The sequence below is a fragment of the Anabrus simplex genome, chromosome 1, assembly GCF_040414725.1.
Source record: "Anabrus simplex isolate iqAnaSimp1 chromosome 1, ASM4041472v1, whole genome shotgun sequence".
NCBI classification, from domain to species: Eukaryota; Metazoa; Arthropoda; class Insecta; order Orthoptera; family Tettigoniidae; genus Anabrus; species Anabrus simplex.
The window spans coordinates 1,375,291,915-1,375,313,747 of record NC_090265.1 but is presented as its reverse complement, the minus strand read 5'-3'; the positions used below and the strand labels follow the sequence as shown (position 1 = coordinate 1,375,313,747).

The window sequence follows — 21,833 nt, the reverse complement described above, 5'->3', positions numbered from 1 at the left end:
TGCATTAGTGATTTGAGCAGATTAACCTTGAATAAGTTCTGGTCGTTCTGAAGACCTTCATGAGATTTTAATAATTCTCGCTTAAACTCGCTCGTATTGAACGAGGGGAAAGTTCGGAAACTAATTGGGAGGTTCCTGAGGACCTTGAAAGAGTGTGTGAAAACCACAGGACACAGATGAGTCTGACACCGCATCCGCTTACTTGCGCCAATTTCCTCCTGCCAGCCTTCCTCTCAGTTCTTCCCGGATAACTTTTCATTCCTTTGTGATTCCGATGGTATTAAATTTGAGTGGCCTATGCATTCTTTTCTAATCATATCATGGACTGTATGTGCCACTGTTCGATTTCATGCTGCAGTGTACTAATGGAATAATCTCTTTTCAAAAGAAATAGTCCTGGATACACATCGGTACCTAATTTTGGGATTTAAATTACTGTATTTGTAAGTCATTCTTATTTCAGTGCATAGTCAGTCGAAGACACAGAAATATAATTTTAAAAATAACGAATAACAAAAATAAATAGCTGAAATCATGTTATCCTTCACCGGTATTATGAGCTGCAATAAGTCGAGGTGCAATTAATTGTTTAATTGTGAGCATTAGCCTATAGGCCTATAGAACGCAGGTTATCTGAAAGATAGTTTACTGTAATTCTAGAAATAAGAAGTTGGAAACAACAACAACATCTACTAGTACTACTATCACTATTATTATTATTTTTATGTCTTGTGGCGACGACGGGACAGGAAGGGGATAGGAGTGGGAAAGAAGCGGCTGCGGCCTTAATTAAGGTACAGCCCCAGCATCTGCCTAGTGTGAAAATGGGAAACCATGGAAAACCATCTTCAGGGGTGCCGACAGTGGGGTTCGAACCCACTATCTCCCGAATACTGGATACTGGCCGCACTTAAGCGACTGCACTTATCGAGATCGGTGTTACTATTATTATCATCAGTATCATATATATATATATTAAAATTATAAATATATACATAGGTCACAGTTGCATATCTGTTCATTATAAACAATATGTACAGTTATTACTAATAACTTTTTAAAATCTTCAGATGTAACTCACAGAAATTGTGGATCTTCAATCAGCTGGTTTTTAGCAGCTATACCCACCTAGAAAACAGAAAAGAAGCTTTATTAATATATTTGACAATCTAGAAACCATCTGATTTTTAGCAGCTATACCCACCACGAAAACAGCAAAGAAGCTTTATTAATATATTTGACAATCTAGAAACTGTTCTCTATGTTTTTAAATGTTAATTGTTACACTACGTTCATAAAATAAAAGCTCCGATTTCCCTCCCACTCATGAACATTCAAATTCAGTTCAATAGGTCGCGTGAGAAACCCAAAATTTCTAGTTTGATTGAAAATGGAGTTATCACTCAATTCTTGTGCAATGAGGCAAGGCATAGCAGAACACGTAGAAACGTCATATGACAGTTAATTATTAACTATAGGTTTTAATTGTTTTTCTCATAAGACATATGAGGTTTCTCAAATAGCCGATTCACTTACGAGCTTGCAAATTTGCAGGAGAAGGGCGACACATAGTAGATGACAACTTGTAATAGCAACGTCGTTACGTAGGTATCAGCTTGCATTCGGGGGATATTTGGTTTTCCGTGGTTTCCCATTTTCGTACCTTAATTAAGCCACGGTCGGTTCCTTCCCGCCCCTATCCCTAAGACCTATCTGTGCCGGTGCAAATTGAAAATAGGAACGTCGCTAGTCGAAGACATTCTTCACTCGCAGTAACATGACCAATAAGCGAATGAAGAACTTAAAATGGGACCACAGCAGTAGGCTTTCAGTAGTTCAAAGTAAAAATTTCCAATTAAATAGTCAATAGTACCCCTCTAGTAATAATAATAATAATAATAATAATAATAATAATAATAATAATAATAATAATAATAATAATAATAATAATAATAATAATAATCATCATCATCACGAAAAGATGGAAGAAAAGGAAGAATAAAGAAGCTCAAAAAAGTTTTTCAGACAGTCTCAGAAAAAGGAGGATTACCTTTTATGGCCATTTCGTCCGGATGAATCCAGAGAGGTTAACAAGTAGAATATTTGGTTATTTCGATAAAAATCTCAAAGCGCAAATCCAATGGTCCATTGAAGTAAACCAGGATATGGCTGAGCTGGGTATCATAAACGAGATATCAGGTAGAGCCATTTTCAGAAAAAGGATTAAGGAGTTTGGGGGATTCCTGGACAAAGAGAAGAAGCAAAAGAAACATGTTTGGACGGAGAAAAGGAGGAGGGAACATTGTCAAAGAATGAATGAATAGCGGAAAGACAAGAAGGAGAGGAAGAAAATCATGCAATTACTTCACGTCGTCCGCAGCTGACCAAGATCGAAGAAAGAAGAATATAACGGGTAACAACAAGTGTAGTTAAAAATTAAAACTGCCTCAATTAAATAATAATCAACTGATAACTAATTCTCAACTTTGAACCAGAATGCGCTGAAGATCCTGACTCCATTATTAACAATTAACGTATGCGTGCCCGCCTCTGTGTTGTAGTGGTTAGCGTGACCCCCGGAGGTCCGGGTTCGATTCCCGGCTCTGCCACAAAATTTGGAAAAGTGGTACGAGGGCTGGAACGGGGTCCACTCAGCCTCGGGAGGTCAACTGAGTAGAGGTGGGTTCGATTCCCACCTCAGCCATCCTGGAAGTGGTTTTCCGTGGTTTCCCACTTTTCCTCCAGGCAAATGCCGGGATGGTACCTCACTTAAGGCCACGGCCGCTTCCCTCCCCCTTCCTTGCCTGTCCCATCCAATCTTCCCATCCCCCACCAAGGCCCCTGTTCAGCATAGCAGGTGAGGCCGCCTGGGCGAGGTACTGGTCATTCTCCCCAATTGTATCCCCGACCCAAAGTCTGAAGCCCCAGGACACTGCCCTTGAGGCGGTAGAGGTGGGATCCCTCGCTGTGTCCGAGGGAAAAGCCAAGACTGGAGGGTAAACAGATTAAGAAGAAGAATAAGAACGTATGCGTACTGGTCTTCTGTCCTTCGGCAGCTAAGAAGTTGCCTATGTTTATATTCTAAAAAGTAGTGTTACTATGGAAAAAAAGAGTGGCTATTTTAAAAACTGACAAACTTTGTGATAACGAAAAGGTTTTAGGATTCAGTAAAATGCTTAAATAATTCTTTAATTTGAAATGTCAAACACACTTAAAGAAAAAATTATGACATAGTTTCAAAGGGTAATTATTTTGATTAACTGAAAAAAAGGGGTTTAAAAATACATTATGGCTCTTATTTTTTCACATTTATCATGAATGTTAAGACTGATAACGATAACAAATAATTAAACAAGCCCCAAGCCTCCTTCGAAACGATCATTTTGCACCGCACTGAAATATAAATATCAGCACCCTTTTAAGAAATCCGTCGTGCACACTGTCCATTTATGGGCTTTAACCTGAAGAGAGGGCTGAAAGTAAATCTAGACTTCTAGCACGCAATCTAATGATTGTGAATTGTATACCAACACCTCCCTGCCGGCCAACATTTTGACGGTGAACATTTTTTCCAGGTGGGAACGAACTTTTGGTAACCTTAGAGCGGGAGACCTATGCTTCCATTCTAAAAAATGTGTTGGAAGCGCTATGATTGTTTAACATTGAATGTATGGTTCCTTTCTAGATTTATTTTCAAGTATTCTAGATTACAAGGGAAAATCTACTGAAATTTCAATAAAAAGTGTTATACTGTATGTGTAACTTTCTGATTTCCACATATTAATTTAGAGATATGTTGTGTTAGAAATGTCCTAATACAAGATAACTAAATGACACTGGCATGACAGTACATCCGTCGTAAATTTCAAAAGTAATTTTCTTCTGACACACTCTAACGCCAAACCAAACCAAACCAAACCAAATAATAGGATTTTAATGACATTATTATCGTCAATGAAGCACATATTGACCATAGACACTCGAAAAACAGGATGTAAGGATAAGCGTCGCTGGCAAACGGTGCTTCCCAGCGGATATGAGCTGTCCAAATGTACTGCTAATCTCGGTCTAGAAGTCTCGGAAGCCTATGGTAGTAACGTAAAATAACACATTTTCATAACAGACTCCCATTACTTCCAGCGTTTACTCTGCGGCTTTCACTGAATGAACTAAGCACCTTCATAAAATTATAGTACACCTTTTCCGTTTCCGGTGCCTTTTATACCAACCTTATTTTGTTCACAGTACGCCAGCGCACGAGTTGATAGCGATGTGGGAGACTTGGTCTTTTCTGCATGTAGTTCAATACGAATAACCATTTTGCTTAAAATATGCCAATAATGAATATAATATTATTTTAAAAAGCAAACCCCACCATCAGTACTTTATGTAAGAACAAAAATTACCAATAATTATACTGAGTCTTCTGGGAAGTTCCACGTGTCTCCACAAAAAAAATCTTAGCATTACAAGATTTGGTCAACAATCACTTGAAGGACATCTCCGGCTCGAAATCAGCTCAGCAACGAAATAACATTGAAAGGAAGGCGAATAAAAATAAATGATATTATTATTATTATTATTATTATTATTATTATTATTATTATTATTATTATTAGGGACTGCCTGGCCGAGGCGGTAAAGGCGTGCTCGGTTCGCCCGGAAGGACGTGGGTTCGAATCCCCGTCAGGAAGTCGTAAAATTTAAGAAACGAGATTTCCACTTTCGGAGGTGCACTCACCCTTCACCAAAAAATGAGTACCTAGTTAATTCCTGGGGGCAAAGGCGGCCGGGCATAGAGCCAACCACTCTACCCCCTCAAGTGCCGAGGTTACGGATAGTGGAAGCCTTTACCTTCCACCTCTCCAGGGGCCTTCATGACCTGTATGGAGATGACTTCGCTTTGCTATTATTATTATTATTATTATTATTATTATTATTATTATTATTATTATTATTATTATTAACAAATACATCGCAATTGGGAAATATCCCGGTGGCAATGGTCACTTCTTCTCTAAAGAACCAGAGAAACAAGGAAATGCCATTTGGTCCTTGTTTCAATGACGGTGAAAGCCTGACATTCGCCTCCCAGCGGGCGGCTAACGAATGAAGGGATCGATTATCTCCCGGTATAAGGAGATCTCCTATACCAGGTGCCAAAAGTATCTTTGAGAGTGGGTGAGCGGGTATGGGTAAGGGCACTCTATTGTCCTGGGGACAAGAAATTGTTCCCAAGGGCGGAGGAACCAGTTGAGTCAACGGCATTAGGATGCAGAAGGCAACGGAAAACCACTGCATTAAAGATCCTGGGAGATATTCCAATAAATTCACATGGCATGGCTGCAGCGTCAAGATCGGAGCTGGCCGTGTGGATCGTCTACTTCCGTTTGGAGATGACGTCTTAAGAAGGAGAATGGTCACTTACAGTACTGTGATAATCAAGTAAAGTTAAAACAAACTTACCCAAATAATTAAACTAATCTAACGCCACAGCATTACAGCCCTGAAGGTCCTTGGCCTACCAAGCGACCGCTGCTCAGCCCCAAGGCCTGCAGGTTACGAGGTGTCATGTGGTCATCACGGCGAATCCTCTTGGCCGTTATTCTTGGCTTTCTAGACCTGGATCCAAATAATTACCTAAAGAAATAAACGAGGGAATTATTTCCCTTCTGACACTCGCTGTCATAATTCACAGACTCCATCCTAGAAAATATCACCTACTAAAGACGTCTAAGAATCCGACCAACTTTTTAGTTGTTGGGCAGTATTGAACATTACAGGCACTAACTTGTAATAAAATAAAACTATGTACAGTGATCAAACTGGCAAGGAAGAACTAGGAATTATAAATGGGCTCGTATTGGGACCGTAAAACTGAAGCAATAATCAGCACGACCCTTTTCCCTCCTTCACATAATCCAAGAATACTTCGTAAAGTGTATTTTACGCAGAACTGAGGAAATCAAAGCGTTGAAAGTAAGCTTGAATTTTGTAAAATTAAATTTATTTAGGTGTGTCTTCAAGTTTTCGAGTATAATGGAAGAGTTCTTTTTTGCTATTTGCTTTACGTCGCCCCGATACAGATAGGTCTTATGGCGACGATGGGATAGGAAAGGCCGAGGAGTGGGAAAGAAGCGACCGTGGAATTCATTAAGGTACTGCTCCAGCATTTGGCTGGAGTGAAGATGGGAAACCACGGAAAACCATCTTCAGGACTGCTGACAGTGGGGTTCGAACCCACTATCTCCCGGATGCAAGCTCACAGCCGCGCGCCCCTAACCGCATGACAACTCGCGCTGTAAATAGGGGAGTAATCCGTGTAGAAAGAGTAAGGAATAATGAGATGTTGAAAAGAACTGGGGAAAATATAACAGTTTTAGAAGTAATAGCATGAAACAGGATAGCACGGAGAGTTGCCGTATTATAACAGAACGCTATATCGTCTTCAGATCCGAAACTCACGTTTCGGGATGTATAAAATATCACTTTCTGGAGTTCCAATACTAACAAAATGACTATCAATACTCATAATTTGCCTTTTTGCAACCTGAGTTCGGAGGTATAAGTAGTCATATGACACATCTTGAGGCTCCCAGGAATTGTTCAGTTAGTTTTTGAAGGAACTGTAGGGAGTAAAAGCAGTAAGGGTAGACCAAGGTACGGATATGACAAACAGATTAAGGTAGATGAAAGATTTAATAGTAACGTAGAAGTGTAAAAGCTGGTACAAAATAGGGTGGTATGGAGATTTGATCAAACCAGTTTATGTGCTGATGACACAAACAACAACCTAAAATCCATTTATATGGACAATATAGTGCTCATATTCAGCTCTAGTTCTGATTATGTTCAGAGATAAGCTAGTTGAAAATATATTGTTCATGTCCTTGATCAACAAATTCTGGGTCCCACTCACAAACCAGCCGTTAAATAAAGAACGTCAGTTACAGGACCAGAAAAGCCCAGGGAAAGCTGTTTAAACATAACAGTAATCCTATTAGTTTACAGCATCCCTGCCGTTTATAAGCGGAATGTAGCTTCCACCAGGAGTTTTTTTTAGGAAATGTTGACTATCTCTATCAACAACCCAGTTAAGAAGATCAAAAAGGAGCAACACAATGTTAAAAGCGAGTGAGAAATTAAAAACAAGCTTTGAGAACAACCCAAAATTTCTCATTACAATGATATTCAGAGATTAAACGACTGGCGCAGACTTAAAGGAACCGTTCCGTGCTCCACGGCGGGACCTCGCAACTGTCCCCTTTCCTCATATTATGACGCAATGTAACAATCACCTCGAGACATGCGAGTTAGTTTTAACACAAGATTTATGCGGGGTACCTTTCTTTCCATGCTATTTTAGGGTGCGCATATCAAGAACAGCGTAATGTGCTTCGAAATTTTCTAGTGGAGAGTCTTCGACGTTGGCATTTGTAAACATATCTTTTTTTAAAAAAATTGTTGACAAGTTGCTTTACGTCGCACCGACACAGAGAGGTCTTATGGCAACGATGGACAGGAAAGGGATAAGAGTGGGAAGGAAGCGGCCGTGGCATTAAATTAAGGTGGGAAAATGGGAAACCACGGAAAACCATATTCAGGGCTGTCAACAGTGGGGCTCGAACCCACTATCTCCCTAATACTGGATAATGACCGCACTTAAGCGACTGCAGTTATCGAGCTCGGCCATTTGTAAACAAACATGGCAGCACATCGAAGAGTTTTTTTTTTTTTTGCTATTTGTTTTACGTCGCACCGACACAGATAGGTCTTACTGCGACTATGGGATAGGAAAGGCCTAGGAATGGGAAGGAAGTGGCAGCGGCCTTAATTAAGGTACAGCCCCAGCATTTGCCTGGTGTGAAAATGGGAAACCACGGAAAACCATCTTCAGGGCTGCCGACAGTGGGGTTCGAACCAACTGTCTCCCGGATGCAAGCTCACAGCTGCGCGCCCCTAACTTCACGGCCAACTCGTCCGGTACATTGTATATTAATGTTATGCTAAGCATAGAATTTATCATGGAATAATTCATACCAAAATATAGTACAATGAGCCAAATCTCTATGTGCCATCGTTATCATCTGTAAGTAAATGAATTAAGCAAGTACGCTATCAATAAATCGACCTATCGACAAAATCAATCAACTGAAGCTCAATAACGAGATTTCACGGAAACTTTCTGCAGTCTGCTTACGTTTTCAGTTATCATCTCAGATCTTTTTCTCAGAAAAAATGTTTTAAGGGAATCCTTCTATAGAATAGTCTGAGGGTGGGTGAGTTAGTGCGTAACTCTCGCACCAGATACTAGAGATAAATGTTCCTCTGCATAACTGTCGATCAGTTCTTAGGGCGTCTGGAGGACTGTCCCACCGGACACTATACCCTAGAGGTAAAACGTTCTAAGGTAATTTCTCTCCAAAGTAGTCGCTCCGTACTCAGGGTACCATAAGGGGAACTCTTCCACCAGACACTGTGGGGAACACGTTTTAAGGTAATTCTTCGACTGAGTTGTCGACCAGTTCTTTCGGTGAGTTAGGAAATCTTAATGAGGACTATTCTATCAGACAATGGGAATCAAAACATTTTAAGGTAATTTCTCTACCGAATTGTCAATCAATTCTTAGTGTGACGTAAGGGACACTATTCTACCAGATACTGGTGATAAAATGTTATAAGGTAATTCTTCAAAAGACTTGTCGATTAGTTCTTAGGGCGACTTAATGAAGACTTTTCTACCAGACGCTGGAGATAAAACGTTTTAAGTAGATTCTTCAAAAGAGTAGTCGATTAGTTCTTAGGGGGCCTTAAGGAGGATGTTTCCACCAGACAATGGACGTAAAGCGTTTTAAGGAATCTAGCTGATACTCTAGCCGAGACCTGTCACCTCACATCATTACAGGAAGAACCCTGGCCCCAAGCTGTCACCGGATGGGTGACTCAAGCTTGAGCGCCGGGCGCTGTACCGATACGAAACATCAAGCTCATTTAAACTAAACGAGCAGCAATTGTAAGGTCTCTTGGTGTCACTGGACTGTCCATCGTAATTTGCGTATATTCTGACACTGGCCAGGCTATTATACGGGCACATTCTAGCAAAAATATCCTACGAAATTGTGACGCGATTTTGGGTTCTCGAGAAAATAAGTTTAAATTAAACGATGTTGAGTATCTGTAATAATAATAATAATAATAATAATAATAATAATAATAATAATAATAATAATAATAATAATAATAATAATAATAATAATAATAATAATAATAATAATAATACAATGTGCAGATATTTTGATTTGATGTCATTCAGGCTATTGCGTATCAATTGTAACGTTCCGTTTCCCACTACCAGATAGTAGGAGAACTAGAACTCTTTTTTCTTGGGGGGGGGGGGAGATATTAGTAGGATGTATAAATAAATAAATAAATAAATAAATAAATAAATAAATAAAATAAGACAGCCATAGAATGATAGAACGATACACGGATACACGAATTTACAACTTCGCTCTAATCAAGAACAAGTAGTAAATTAACTCATATAACTTATTCTCTATTAAGAACTGTTATTACTTTTTGTTTCATTTGACGCATTCCAGATAATTTCATTAATACTCTGTTAAAGATTTTTCCCTAGGCATGGATTTAACCAGAATTTTAAGCAATAACTTCGCAAAGCGAGCTTGGGTTAACAAGTAATTTTTCTTCTTCTACCGCTTTTCCCCCACGTCTGTGGAGTCGCGGGAGTGAACTGTGTCGCACATGTCGATTTGGCCCTGTTTTACGGTGGGATGTCCTTCCTGACGTCAACCCTGTTTGGACTGTTTCTGTGGCGGTTGGTAGTGTGATGTGTTGTCTAAATATGAAGGGAAGGGAGTTGGGAAAAACATTAATACCCAGTCCCCGAGCCAGAAGATTTAATCAGACACGATTTAAATCCCCGACCCGGGAATCAAACCCAGGACCCTCTGAACAAAAGGCCCCAAAGCTGACTATTCAGCCAAGGAGTCGGAAAGGTTAACAAGCAATTGGTGTTCGAAATTTCGTTAACAAGGTATGGTCGCCGAAAGATGAAAGACGCTTATTTTACAGTACCAGATTCGACCTATGCGTTTAATTGAATCAGGTTGTATACCATTTGCAGGTGTTATACTTAGCGGAATGATCTGAGTTATGTACGTGGTAAGTTTAACATTGCGCATTACGATGCTGTTACGTACTTGCATCAGGGCGTTTCTTCTACATTTAAGCTTTCTGACGTGTCAGAATCGTGTACTAAATGGTATTCTTCTTCTTTTCTTACCTATGTTTACCACACCTGTGGGGTCACAGATGCGAATTACGTCGAACACATGGATGTTTCCCTGTTTTACGGCCGGATACCCTTCCTGACGCAAACCATGTATGGTAATAATAATAATGTTATTTGCTTTACGTCCCACTAACTACTTTTTAAGGTCTTCGGAGACGCCGAGGTGCCGGAATTTAGTCCCGCAGGAGTTCTTTTACGTGCCAGTAAATCTACCGACACGGGGCTGTCGTATTTGAGCACCTTCAAATACCACCGGACTGAGCCAGGATCGAACCTGCCAAGTTGGGGTTAGAAGGCCAGCGCCTTAACCGTCTGAGCCACTCAGCCCGGCAACCATGTATGGAGGGATGTAATCACTGTTGCGTGTTTCTGTGATTTTTGATGTCTGAATATGAAGAGGAGAGTGTTGGAAAGGATACAAACACCCAGTCCCCGAGCCGAAGAATTAATCAGAGGCGATTAAAATCGCCGACCCGCCCGGGAATCGAACCCGGGACCCTCTGAACCGAAGGCCAGTACACTGACTATTTTGCAAATGAGTCGGACCGTGTACTAAATTTTATTCTCAAGACATAATTCATGAGGTTTCAAGTCTAAGATCAAAATTTTAATTAAGTTACACAAAACAGTTGATGGAACGCGTGAATATGTCACTACAGTCAATCCTGGTACATACCGTTCATGTCAGATTTAGCGTGAAGTCATTCCGTCTAGTGATACTCAAAGCTCGATTGATATTGGTTCAGCCGTTCAACTTTTTAGGGACATACTCGGAAACTGAGAAGGTGAGGGATCACATGAAATTATCTTAATTTTTGAACACGAGGAAAGTAGAATGAAGATAGACATTTTTATTGTTCTAGAGTGGAAAAGGAACTCAGTATATATGGTGTGTGGTTGATAGTGCACTAGATATCTGACAGGAAATAACTGCATCCTCATGAACATCGTTCACAATAGACAAAGATTTCTGTTTTGTACTTCCGTCATGCAAAGTTAAATTTACTTCAGTCACGACATTGCAAAATGAATTCTTTTCCCCATGGCGGAAAAGCCCCGAAGGACCATGGCCTACCAAGCGACCACTTCTCAGCCCGAAGGCCTGCAGATTATGAGGTGTCATGTGGTCAGCACGAAGAAATCCTCTCGGCCTTTATTCGTGGCTTTCTAGACCTTGCAATATATTGTAGCTGTGCCTATGTGTTTCTTAATTTGTCAATTTTTCGGCATTGCCGTGCAGTAGCATTGTATTTCTTAACTGCTAAACGTAGCGCTACATTATTAACTCTTATGTAGGCTAGAGATTTCTTAAAGGCTTCTGTTGTTATTTCTTCATGCAAGGGACTTGGGATATCTTGGTAAACAGTCCCGTGCTTTTATCGTATCTTTGAAGGCCGTATGGTAATCTATGTTGTTGAGATGTTTGTGGTGTGTGTGAATGTACACTTTCTGATACAAGAATTGTCCGGCTGAAGATTTTAAGATCCCGAGTACAAGCACTACCGAAAGGAGCACATTACCACTGATATTTCCCGGATAGTCAATACGTCAGTTTTATCTACATTATACCAATAAGGATATGTACTTACATAACTATAGAACAAGTTTAAATTATAACATTCGTTGCAAATTACCGCAAACCCACATATCACTCTACCAGCATAAAGAAGAATTTTCTTGATGATGATGATGATGCTCGTTGTTTAAAGGGGCCTATCATCTAAGGTCATCGGCCCCAAGAATTTGCTTTTACGTCGCGTCGACTTACACAGTTCATATGACGACGATGTGATAGGAAAGTGCTAGGAGCGAGAAGGAAGCGACCGTGGCCTTAAGGTAGAGCCCCAGAATTTGTCTGGTGTGAAAATGGGAAATCACGGAAAACCATCTTCAAGGCAAATGCTAGGGCTGCATCTTAATTAAGGCTACGGACGCTTCCTTCCAACTCCTAGCCTTTTTCTATCCCGTTGTCGCCGTAAGATCTATATGTGTCGGTGCGACGTAAACCCAGTTGAAAAAAAAAAGAATGAGGTTCAAAATTAGAGGTGAAGTCTGCGTATCTGTAGTTAATACCACATCTGTCTCCTTCAGAATTCTAGCATACCCCTCCTAATTCCCCTGCACATCTGACCACTTATGAATCCTAGCCTACCCTTTCTAATTCTCCTGCTGAATGACACTGCAACTGTAATCAAGTTGAGCGCTTCGAGCTTCGGGAACTGCCTCCGGCCTAACGCGGGAGGGTAAATGACAAAGCGTACACAGTTCACTCGTTTCCCATTGTTAAGTTCGTGGTAACATCAGTTAACCTGTTCTCATCAAGACACAATGGCTTGCTTGCCCTTTTCTTCAAGTTAACAGTGACACCCGCCGTGAGTCACGGGAGTTACAAAGAACAACGTTTGAGGAACTCCTTGGAACACTGTTACTCATACCCACATAAAATAATAGGTCAATATTTGTATCTGGCCTAAGAATTCGGAAAACTACAACAGGACCAATAGGGGCATAGCCAGAAAATAAATTCAAGGAGGGATAATTTGAAGAAAGTGGCTTCTTCTTCCTGGCCCTTTCCCCCATTTATTGAAGTCAGCCTTTTACATGAATCTGGCCCAGCTTTACGGAAGGATGCCCTTCCTGGCGCTAACCTTATGTCGAGTGATGTAATCACTATTGCGTGTTTCTGTACTGGTTGGTATTGTGGCGTGTAAACGAAGATATGTGTTATGACAAGCACAAATACCCAGTCAATAGAACCCAAGGTTCTCTGAATCAAAGGCTACTATACTGACCATTCCGCCGAGGAGCCGGAGCGGAGACATTGAATAAAGTATATGATTATAACAATAATCAATTTTTAGTCTTTTTAAACATAGTAGAAGATAGTATTTTATTCAGTCTTAAGCCTGAGGGCATGGTTGAACGGTGAAACTTCTGGTCTTCGGGCCGCGGGTTTCCTTGTTCGGTTCCTGGCCCAGTCATGTGATTTTGACAGCGTGTGGCTAATTCCTGTAACTTGCAAGCTATATATTATTTCTATCTCAGGCATTCCAACACACTACTATGGCACGCAGTTCAATTCAACGACAAACGTCGTGCACTCTTATCGTATGGTGCACTTGTATGTATCAGGCTGTAATCTCGATATGAAATGATATGTATTATTATTATTATTATTATTATTATTATTATTATTATTCATTTCAAATAACACGAGGAATAAATAAAATTTGATAGCGATGAACATTGTATTAATAATAACTTAATTATTAGGGGCTTTTAACACCTGACTGACTTCGATTTTAATTAAAGACTAGCAAATACACACGTGCTTCGCTACGGTATTCTACATTGTATACGGATTTTTACGTAAATTACTCTACACGCAGTGAGTAAAATTACATTCAATTGCATTGTCTGTTAGCGCTATGCGAGAAACAAAAAGGGGAGGATCCCATACATTGTTTCAGATGTAAGGTGCGCACCGGGGAGTTTTGATGGCAATGACAGCCCACATTTCCTACTGCCATTCACAGTCGAGTTCGGGAGTTTCTATTATAACGGCAAGCTCACTTGCCTACTGCTATTCACAATAGATATAGAGAGTTTTCATGGCAAAGACAGGCCCCTTTTCCTAATGCCAGTCACGATCGAGTTAGACAGATTTGATAATAATCGAGAAATGCAGCTCTGTCTAATGTATAAGGAACTGAGATACGACAAAATGTTATAGGAACAAAGTCGTAGATCTCTTCAAATGGAGCAGCGATTGTGTTATCTGTTTTGTGATATGACTTACCGTTTAGCCACCAATTACCTCGAAACAAAGGTATGAGCCGTCATTAAAATTGCCTCATATTTCGATATTTTCCGGTGCCGAAATGTTGTACACTTGAACATCTTGCAATTTTTCCTGAAAGGAAAGAGTGTCCACGTTTTGGGATTAGCACTCGCATACATAGGGAGAAATTGAGGAATGCAGTTAAGAAAGTTGACATTAATGCAAAGTAAGATTATAAATGAAGAAAGCCGAATAGGAAAAATATGCAAATATCAAGTGGATGTATTGGAAAATGAAATGTCACTCACTAAATTGTGCTGATATGAGTTAATGGATTTAAGAAAGCGGTAACAGAGGAGAAATTTAGACGCAGGGAATCTTAGGTAAACAGATAAAAAGATGTCTTATGGTGTTATTACTTAAGCCTAAAGAGGAGGGGCTGAGACAATAAATGAAAGCAGAAAACAGGAGTAGAAGAGAAATACGGTAAAAATTATGGTAAACGCACAGAATAATGGGCTACATTCTGAGGTACTGTTGAAATACCCCTTAGTGCAATTCGAAGACGATTGTAACCTCCAACGGTATTCCGCAGAAGGGCAGCTTGACGTCTAAGGAACAACCACTTCCCTGCTGGCAAGCAGCCAGAGGCGTTGCCATGGTAACCGATAGGATCGTTGTCGGTCTGTCGATCACTCAATGCTGAGCATGATATCCGCAGAAAGCAGAAATGTTCTCCTTCATTTGAAGAGGAAGCGAAATTATGCACATAACAAAAGTTATTGAAAATGAAGGGACGTTTCACACATACAGTAGCCTAGTCTACGGATTTTACAGAAAATCGATAATGTAAGAGAAAATGGAAGAAAAGTGTTGTGGTTTTCCTATAAACCTCAAGTCTGTTCAGTGTTTTTGAAATCATATGCATATCTAAACCTTCTCATAGATGAGTATACTCTAAATATGAAGTTTGGTCGAGATCTATCCAGCCGTTTCGCCGTGAGGGTGAAACAAACAGAAAAACAGACAGAACTACAGACAGACGGAAAAACAGGCATGAAAACTAAAAACCACTGATACGATCTTGAGTTGACCTAAAACGGACAAATATCTGAAAAATTGGCAAAACAAACGAAATTACAGACAGCGTGCCCCCTACAACTTCATGTATATAGATGGTAGGTAAGGGTTATTCTGCCCGAAGGCAGGTCCGAACCTCCGCAGAAGGTGTTCCTGAGCCGGAGTTTACGTGCGGTAGGGTGGCCAGTTCCTTTCCGCTCCTCCATTCCCTTACCCCCCGCCAACAGCGCGTGGCAACCCATCCAACTCCTGACCACGCCCAATGTTGCTTAACTTCAGAGATCTCACGGGATCCGGTGTTTCAACACGGCTACGGCCGTTGGCTGTATATAGATGAGTGTTCTTTTTAAATATAAATAAGCGCTCGTTAAATGGAATTAAATTTTAAAAAATTATTAAATCAATACATAACTGATATAATTGCCTGCTGCCATTTCTTGATGGATACAGTACTTTTGTATTCATCTCTTGGCACAGGCCAGAGTAAAGTGTAGCTTTCACCGAAGTCCCAGTCTCATCCATGGCTGTGACAATATGGAAGCTGCTGGGGTATGGGTGGTGCTGAGTTATGACATTCAGAGCACGACTAGTACATCTGAGTGTTATGAAAGGTGTTGCTCATAGGGTCAGTCGTGCTGCAATAGCACTTTCTGACCCAGTGAGGAAAGCAATGGCGAACTACCTCACTCCTCGTCTTGCCTAGTACGCCTCATTTTGGTGCTGCCATTGGTTTTTGCGGTTTCCTTATAACCGCATAACCTTTGGTGGTGCTATTTGAGGATCCAACCAGCCTCTGGGCTGATGACCTAACAGACAGACAACTGATATAAAAATGAAAATGGAAAATCAAATAGATTATGAGAGACAAATAAGTGACAAAAAGAGCGACAAGCATACGGAAAGGAAAGTCACTCAGAAGGAATGATATGTGGTAGCAGAGCAGCACTAAGTTAAGGAAGGTTCCAGACAATATCACCCTATTTGCCTAACAGAGAATATTCTCCTGAAGTATATCATTCCAATACTATTACAACCCACCATCCATCAAGATGCCAGTCACACTTGCTAACAAACAACTAGAATGCCCTCTCAAGAGATTACTTCGCCAGCGGTGAAAGCCTACATCTTTATGAGTTCTGTTAGCTTTCCATGATTATCGTACTTGTTTACATTTCGGAAACACTCCGGATATAAATCCACCGACCTCAGATTTGAACATCTTGAGGAGTCCCCCCTGATTTACACACTTGAAAAATCTCAATGATTGCTTATTTTCACCCACAATCATATCTTAATTCAGTATCGAGTATCGAAAGCTCGCAGTGAAAATAACTCTTTTTAAATCCACACCATATCAGATCTTTTGCTACTGAACAATTGCACGTCGAATGCCGGGGACCAGCAATAACCCGTTTTGTGAATTAATGTACTCATTGTGAAAGAGAGTCCGAATGAAGTTATTTTAGAGAACAATGAACACAGCAAAGTTGGGATCTATGAATTTACTATGGTCAATGGCAGCACACGAATATCGTTTCTGAACGGCACAGATAAAGAGATTAGTGAGATATCATCTTTTATTCAAATCACAGGATAGAATACTGCGAATGTTTAAGAAAATGCTATTTCTTTACTATGGTATTTTCAGACACATGAATGTTGGCATTTTATCCCATGTGGGTTGTTTAACGTGCCTGAAACCAATGACATGACATGTTTCATCAACGCCAACGGAACAAAATTAGGTCACCCCCAGCGTCTTTAAGACCATTAGTAGTTTTATTTTACTCGTTGCTAGTGGTTTAACGTCGTAATAATACACCAAAAGTTTTTGGCGACAGAAAGATGCTAAAGGGCAAGGATTGGAAATGTAGCGGCCGTGGCCTTAATTAAGTTACACAATACCAGCATTTTCCTGGTGTAAAAATGGGAAATCAAGGAAAATTATCTTCATGACTGCCGACAGTGGGATTAGAAACCACCATCTCCCTAATTAAAGCTCACAACTACACTATGCTAACAGTACGGCCAACTCGCACGGTAACATGCGTTAAATAATAATGTGAAGCAAAAAAGAACAGGCTCATCAAGAATACACATAGCGAGCAAGATGGCTTCGTATAGCTGAGAGTTTGTAAGGTGACGGGCTCGACTCCTCTATCATCATCATCATCATCATCTGTTTACCCTCCAGGGTCGGCCTTTCCCTCGGACACAGCGAGGGATCCCACCTCTACCGCCTCAAGGGCAGTGTCCTGGAGCTTCAGACTCTTGGTCGGGGGTACAACTGGCGAGAATGACCAGTACCTCGCCCAGGCGGCCTCACCTGCTATGCTGAACAGGGGCCTTGTGGAGGGATGGGAAGATTGGAAGGGATAGGCAAGGAAGAGGGAAGGAAGCGGCCGTGGCCTTATGTTAGGTACCATCCCGGCATTCGCCTGGAGGAGAAGTGGGAAACCACGGAAAACCACTTCCAGGATGGCTGAGGTGGGAATCGAACCCACCTCTACTCGGTTGACCTCCCGAGGCTGAGTGGACCAGCCCTCATACCACTTTTCAAATTTCGTGGCAGAGCCGGGAATCGAACCCGGGCCTCCGGGGGTGGCAGCTAATCACGCTAACCACTACACCACAGAGGCGAACCGACTCCTCTATCAACAGTCATAAAGAGAGTTTTCTTTTATCCAGTTTTCACACCAAACAAAATACCGGGGCTGTACTTAAAATGAGGCCTCGCTAACTTTCTAGTCCTAGCCCTCTTCTATTCCATTGATATAAAAAATCTACCCTGGTGTGACCTCAAACCACCAGGAAAAGAATTCCATCACAATAATTTTCAGTCTGAAAGGCAGAACTTGCGAAGTGAAAAGTAGCGTCCATATAGCTTGTTCTTATATTTACGAGGCAGTGGCCAAGCTTTTAAACTTCTATTTATTTTGTCCTAGGCGTTAACAGCGTTATATAATCTAGAACAACTTGTATTCTACCCCTATTAATTTGTATTAGTGCAAGTATTTATTTGTGTCATGAGTCTGAACACAGATACCCTTAGCTTACAATAGATATTATTAAGTAACTGGATGACTGTATGAATGAATGACTGAATTAATTAATTATTGTACGATTGAATTGTATTCATGCAAGCATGAATGAATAAACGATCCTCTCTCCCAGTCACGAATAACCATCACCTGGGGAGAGATCATTCACTATTGAATGAGTGATTGAATGATTCAAAGAATGCAGTGTTCTCAGCCTAGAGTCGGGTAGTATTTGAACCTGTTCTAGTATGCCTGGGGGACAAAATTCCGGCACCTCGACGAGCCGAAAACCGTACAAGTGGATAATGGTTCGTAAAACCAACAATATAACACAGGATAATATTTGTCAAAAGGGGGGGGGGGGGGGGGTAGATAGGATGTATGAAAGGGAGAAGACTCACAAAAATTGTTTTATCCAAAGGCCCTACGGTCACTGCATCATCCTCCAAATTTGAAAGCCCTTGTGGGATCACTTCCTTATGTCGCACAGAGTTTTGTTACATAACAATCTAGGTGGACAAATTTCTAGCGACTGGTTTGTGCGGAAGTAGATGTGCAGTCTAAACAAAATCTCTCGTTTCGGGACGGGGTCGTCTACCAGAGGTATGTTGTAAGATATTTCATTCGATATGAGCTTTAGTAACAAATTTAATCATGTAGATACAATTATAAACACTTTGTGTTAAGCCGAAAGAGGGTGCCTTTACTGAGAAATTACTTAGAAGGTACCACTTGTCAGAGATTCAGGTTTGCGGTGTTAGATAGCAAATTTAACTTAGATTGCCAATCTTAAAAGAGTTCGTTGCACGCCAACATATATCATGTGTTTTGTGATCGTTTTTCTCAGAGACTTCACAGGTTTTGTCAACAGTAGACGTTTTAAATATACTGAGGGAACATAAAAAAAAACGAAACCAAGTCTTTTTTAATACAGAAAATTCAACGCTGATGTAAAAGAAATCGAAATTAAAATCAATGTAGCGTGCCTGACTCTTTCCCATAGGCTCCGGGTTCGATTCCCGGCCAGGACAGGGATTTTTTACCTGCATTTGAGGACTGATTAGAGGTCCATTCAGCCTACGTGATTACAATTGAGGAGATATCTGACGGTGAGATAACGGCCCCGGTCTAGAAAGCCAAGAATAACGGCCGAGAAGATCCGTCGTGCTGATCACACGACACCTCGCAATCTGCAGGCCTTCGGGCTGAGCAGCGGTCGCTTGGTAGGCAATGGCCCTTCGGGGCTGTTGCGCCATAGGGGGGGGGATTAATATACCTAAAATCCAATGAAAAAATGGCCGTGGGCTGGAAGAAGAAAGGAGTAGACATGAAAATACGCTTTTGGGCTTTTTAGAGAAGTCTTCCTCGTGGACACTCGAGATTTTCTTCTGAAGGCGTGGGCAAAGTTCTCTGCGAAACATAAAGAATTTCTCCTTGTTTTCTTGACACGGCAAAAGCTCAAAATGTTATTATCATGTCTTACAATTAGGGGCCGTTAAAGTAACAATCTAATCATAAGAAATGAGTACATTCTCGTAAATGTTCCATATATTCCACGAACGGAGACTTAGTTACAATGTTGTTGATTACATCCGATCTGCTAACAAATAGGCCTAAGTACAGGGAGTTGCCTAAAATGACGCCCTATTATTTCATCCCAGAAGCATTCAAGTTGCTGGATATACCTCGAGCTTTCTATCGCCATAAATAAAACGGATCAAACACAAAAATATGACACTGTTCGTGACTGCACGGACGAGTCAGGCAATGAGTAAAGCTTGAGCCCTTTGCCCGGTTAAATAATATCGGTAAACATTTTACAAATCACTCTGTATTCGATATTTCTATGTAAATAATGGAAAATCTTCTCTCATAAAGAACTAGGCCTAAGCTGTTTTTATTATTTTGTATTCTGATTCGATTAACACAGTCTTTGTAACGAAACAGCCTTTTTTTACGCAAATTTTTGGTTTTTCCCAGCTAGATGTTTCTTTTTTCGGCATATTGTGATGTCATCCCTTCTGAACATCAACGTATATAGTGGGTGATTCTACCCCTGAACCAATGAATTCCGAACATCGTTATGAAGACCTGGTTCTAACGATTTTTATGAGACTAAGAACAGAACCGAAATACAGTACTTGTATAATGGCACTTCTCTAAATGTTGGGCAGGACTGTTTCTTTAATCAGCTATTTTGTAATGTTCAGTAATTGGTCTCTGTTTATCCAGTTGACCAAATTGACTCTAAGTGTCGGTAAACTCAGGGTTGGCAAACAAAATTGGGTCGTGAAACAAGGCAGAAAATTTGCCAGCACACCTACAGTACGAAGTTATGAGTCATTTACTCACATTATGCTGTCTCTAGCTTTTCCTCGCAAGCTTCATTACATTCGTCCCTGGGGTTAAATTAGTCACGACCAGTCTGGCGTACAGTATCTGCTCATTAAGTTCGTCAAATGAGCACCAGGCAGCAGCAGAAGCACTAACAGTCCCTGCCAGGTCACTGAGCATTGGGCGATGTTTTGTTTTCCAACTTCTATAATCGTCCATCTGTGAATTATAACTCTATTGATTTGTGACCAAACAATTATCACTATTTACGAGCTCACTCAGAGCTCTTCAATCCTGTTCAGTCAATATTTTAAAGGGTAACGCGAGGGAATCAGAAGAGGTAAATTTTATTTCCAGCCACTAGGCCTTTTATACACTGATAATAATGCATAACCAAACCATGATCTAGCAGAGTAGTTGCTAATTCGATAGGCCCGGGTTCGATTTCTGCCTCTAGTACGAATTTAGGAATGGTTTGAGGTTCTATTAAAGGGTGTATGTTCAACCTTGGAAACCCAACTTTAAAAAATGTGTCAGAAAAGACTCCTCCATCAAACGTCTTTTTTAGCAATTATTTCCTCATCACGTTTCAAGGAAAATGCTAGGATACTACTTAACAAACAGGTAACGACCATTCTTTACAAAACTTAAACTGTCAAGTCAACTACCGCTGCCTGACTGAAAGGCTCGAAAATGCCCTGTTTTATGAAAGAAGTCAAATTCGAAGTCAAATATTTCCACCATGGAGACATTCAACAGATAATAAGTACATAAGTTTATTGTATGTTCCGAAATTAAGAAATTGACATAATTTTTTAGAAATGCCACGCCTTCTCCGCATTGTTAACGTTTCGTTGTACGTATCGGAATTCGGATGCATCGGCTGTAATAATTTGTTTGAGAAATAGTGTTCTCATTCAAACATTTTGATTTCAATTTAGGCGAACTAGATATTGGAGATACAATTACTTGGGCCTAGGGTGGGCAAAAATTACCTGAAAAAGATTCATTCATTGTAGCTGTTGAATGTCTCCATGGTGGAAATATTTGACTACCAATCTATCCGCTGGAACATTAGAATTAGAGGATCCGCTGAGCGTGAATTCATGTACTTCCTCGTATGCTTTGTGTTCACGTTCCCTCAGGTCATCACCGATCATGGTGCGAATACGGTGATGACGGGCATTTCTAAGAGCTTCACTATGTTTGCAGGCACCCTAGACGTGTGCAGAGCTCTTTCTGTCTCACTGCAGCATCAGCGACAAAGGTGCATCGGCATCGA

At 40.6% G+C, this 21,833-nt stretch overlaps 1 protein-coding gene across 2 annotated transcripts in view; it reads right to left on the bottom strand.

The window, feature by feature from the left end:
* The window catches only part of LOC137496879 (uncharacterized), a 487,890-nt gene that overhangs the window by 149,668 nt on the left and 316,389 nt on the right, over positions 1–21,833 (bottom strand). The window contains exon 1 of one of the 2 annotated variants that reach the window (XM_068225509.1): positions 1,082–1,232. The exons of the other annotated variant lie outside the window; for it this stretch is intronic. The gene's annotated coding sequence lies outside the window, so the exon portion shown is untranslated. Of the gene's footprint in view, positions 1–1,081; positions 1,233–21,833 lie in introns of those variants that run through there. 2 annotated transcript variants of the gene reach the window in all.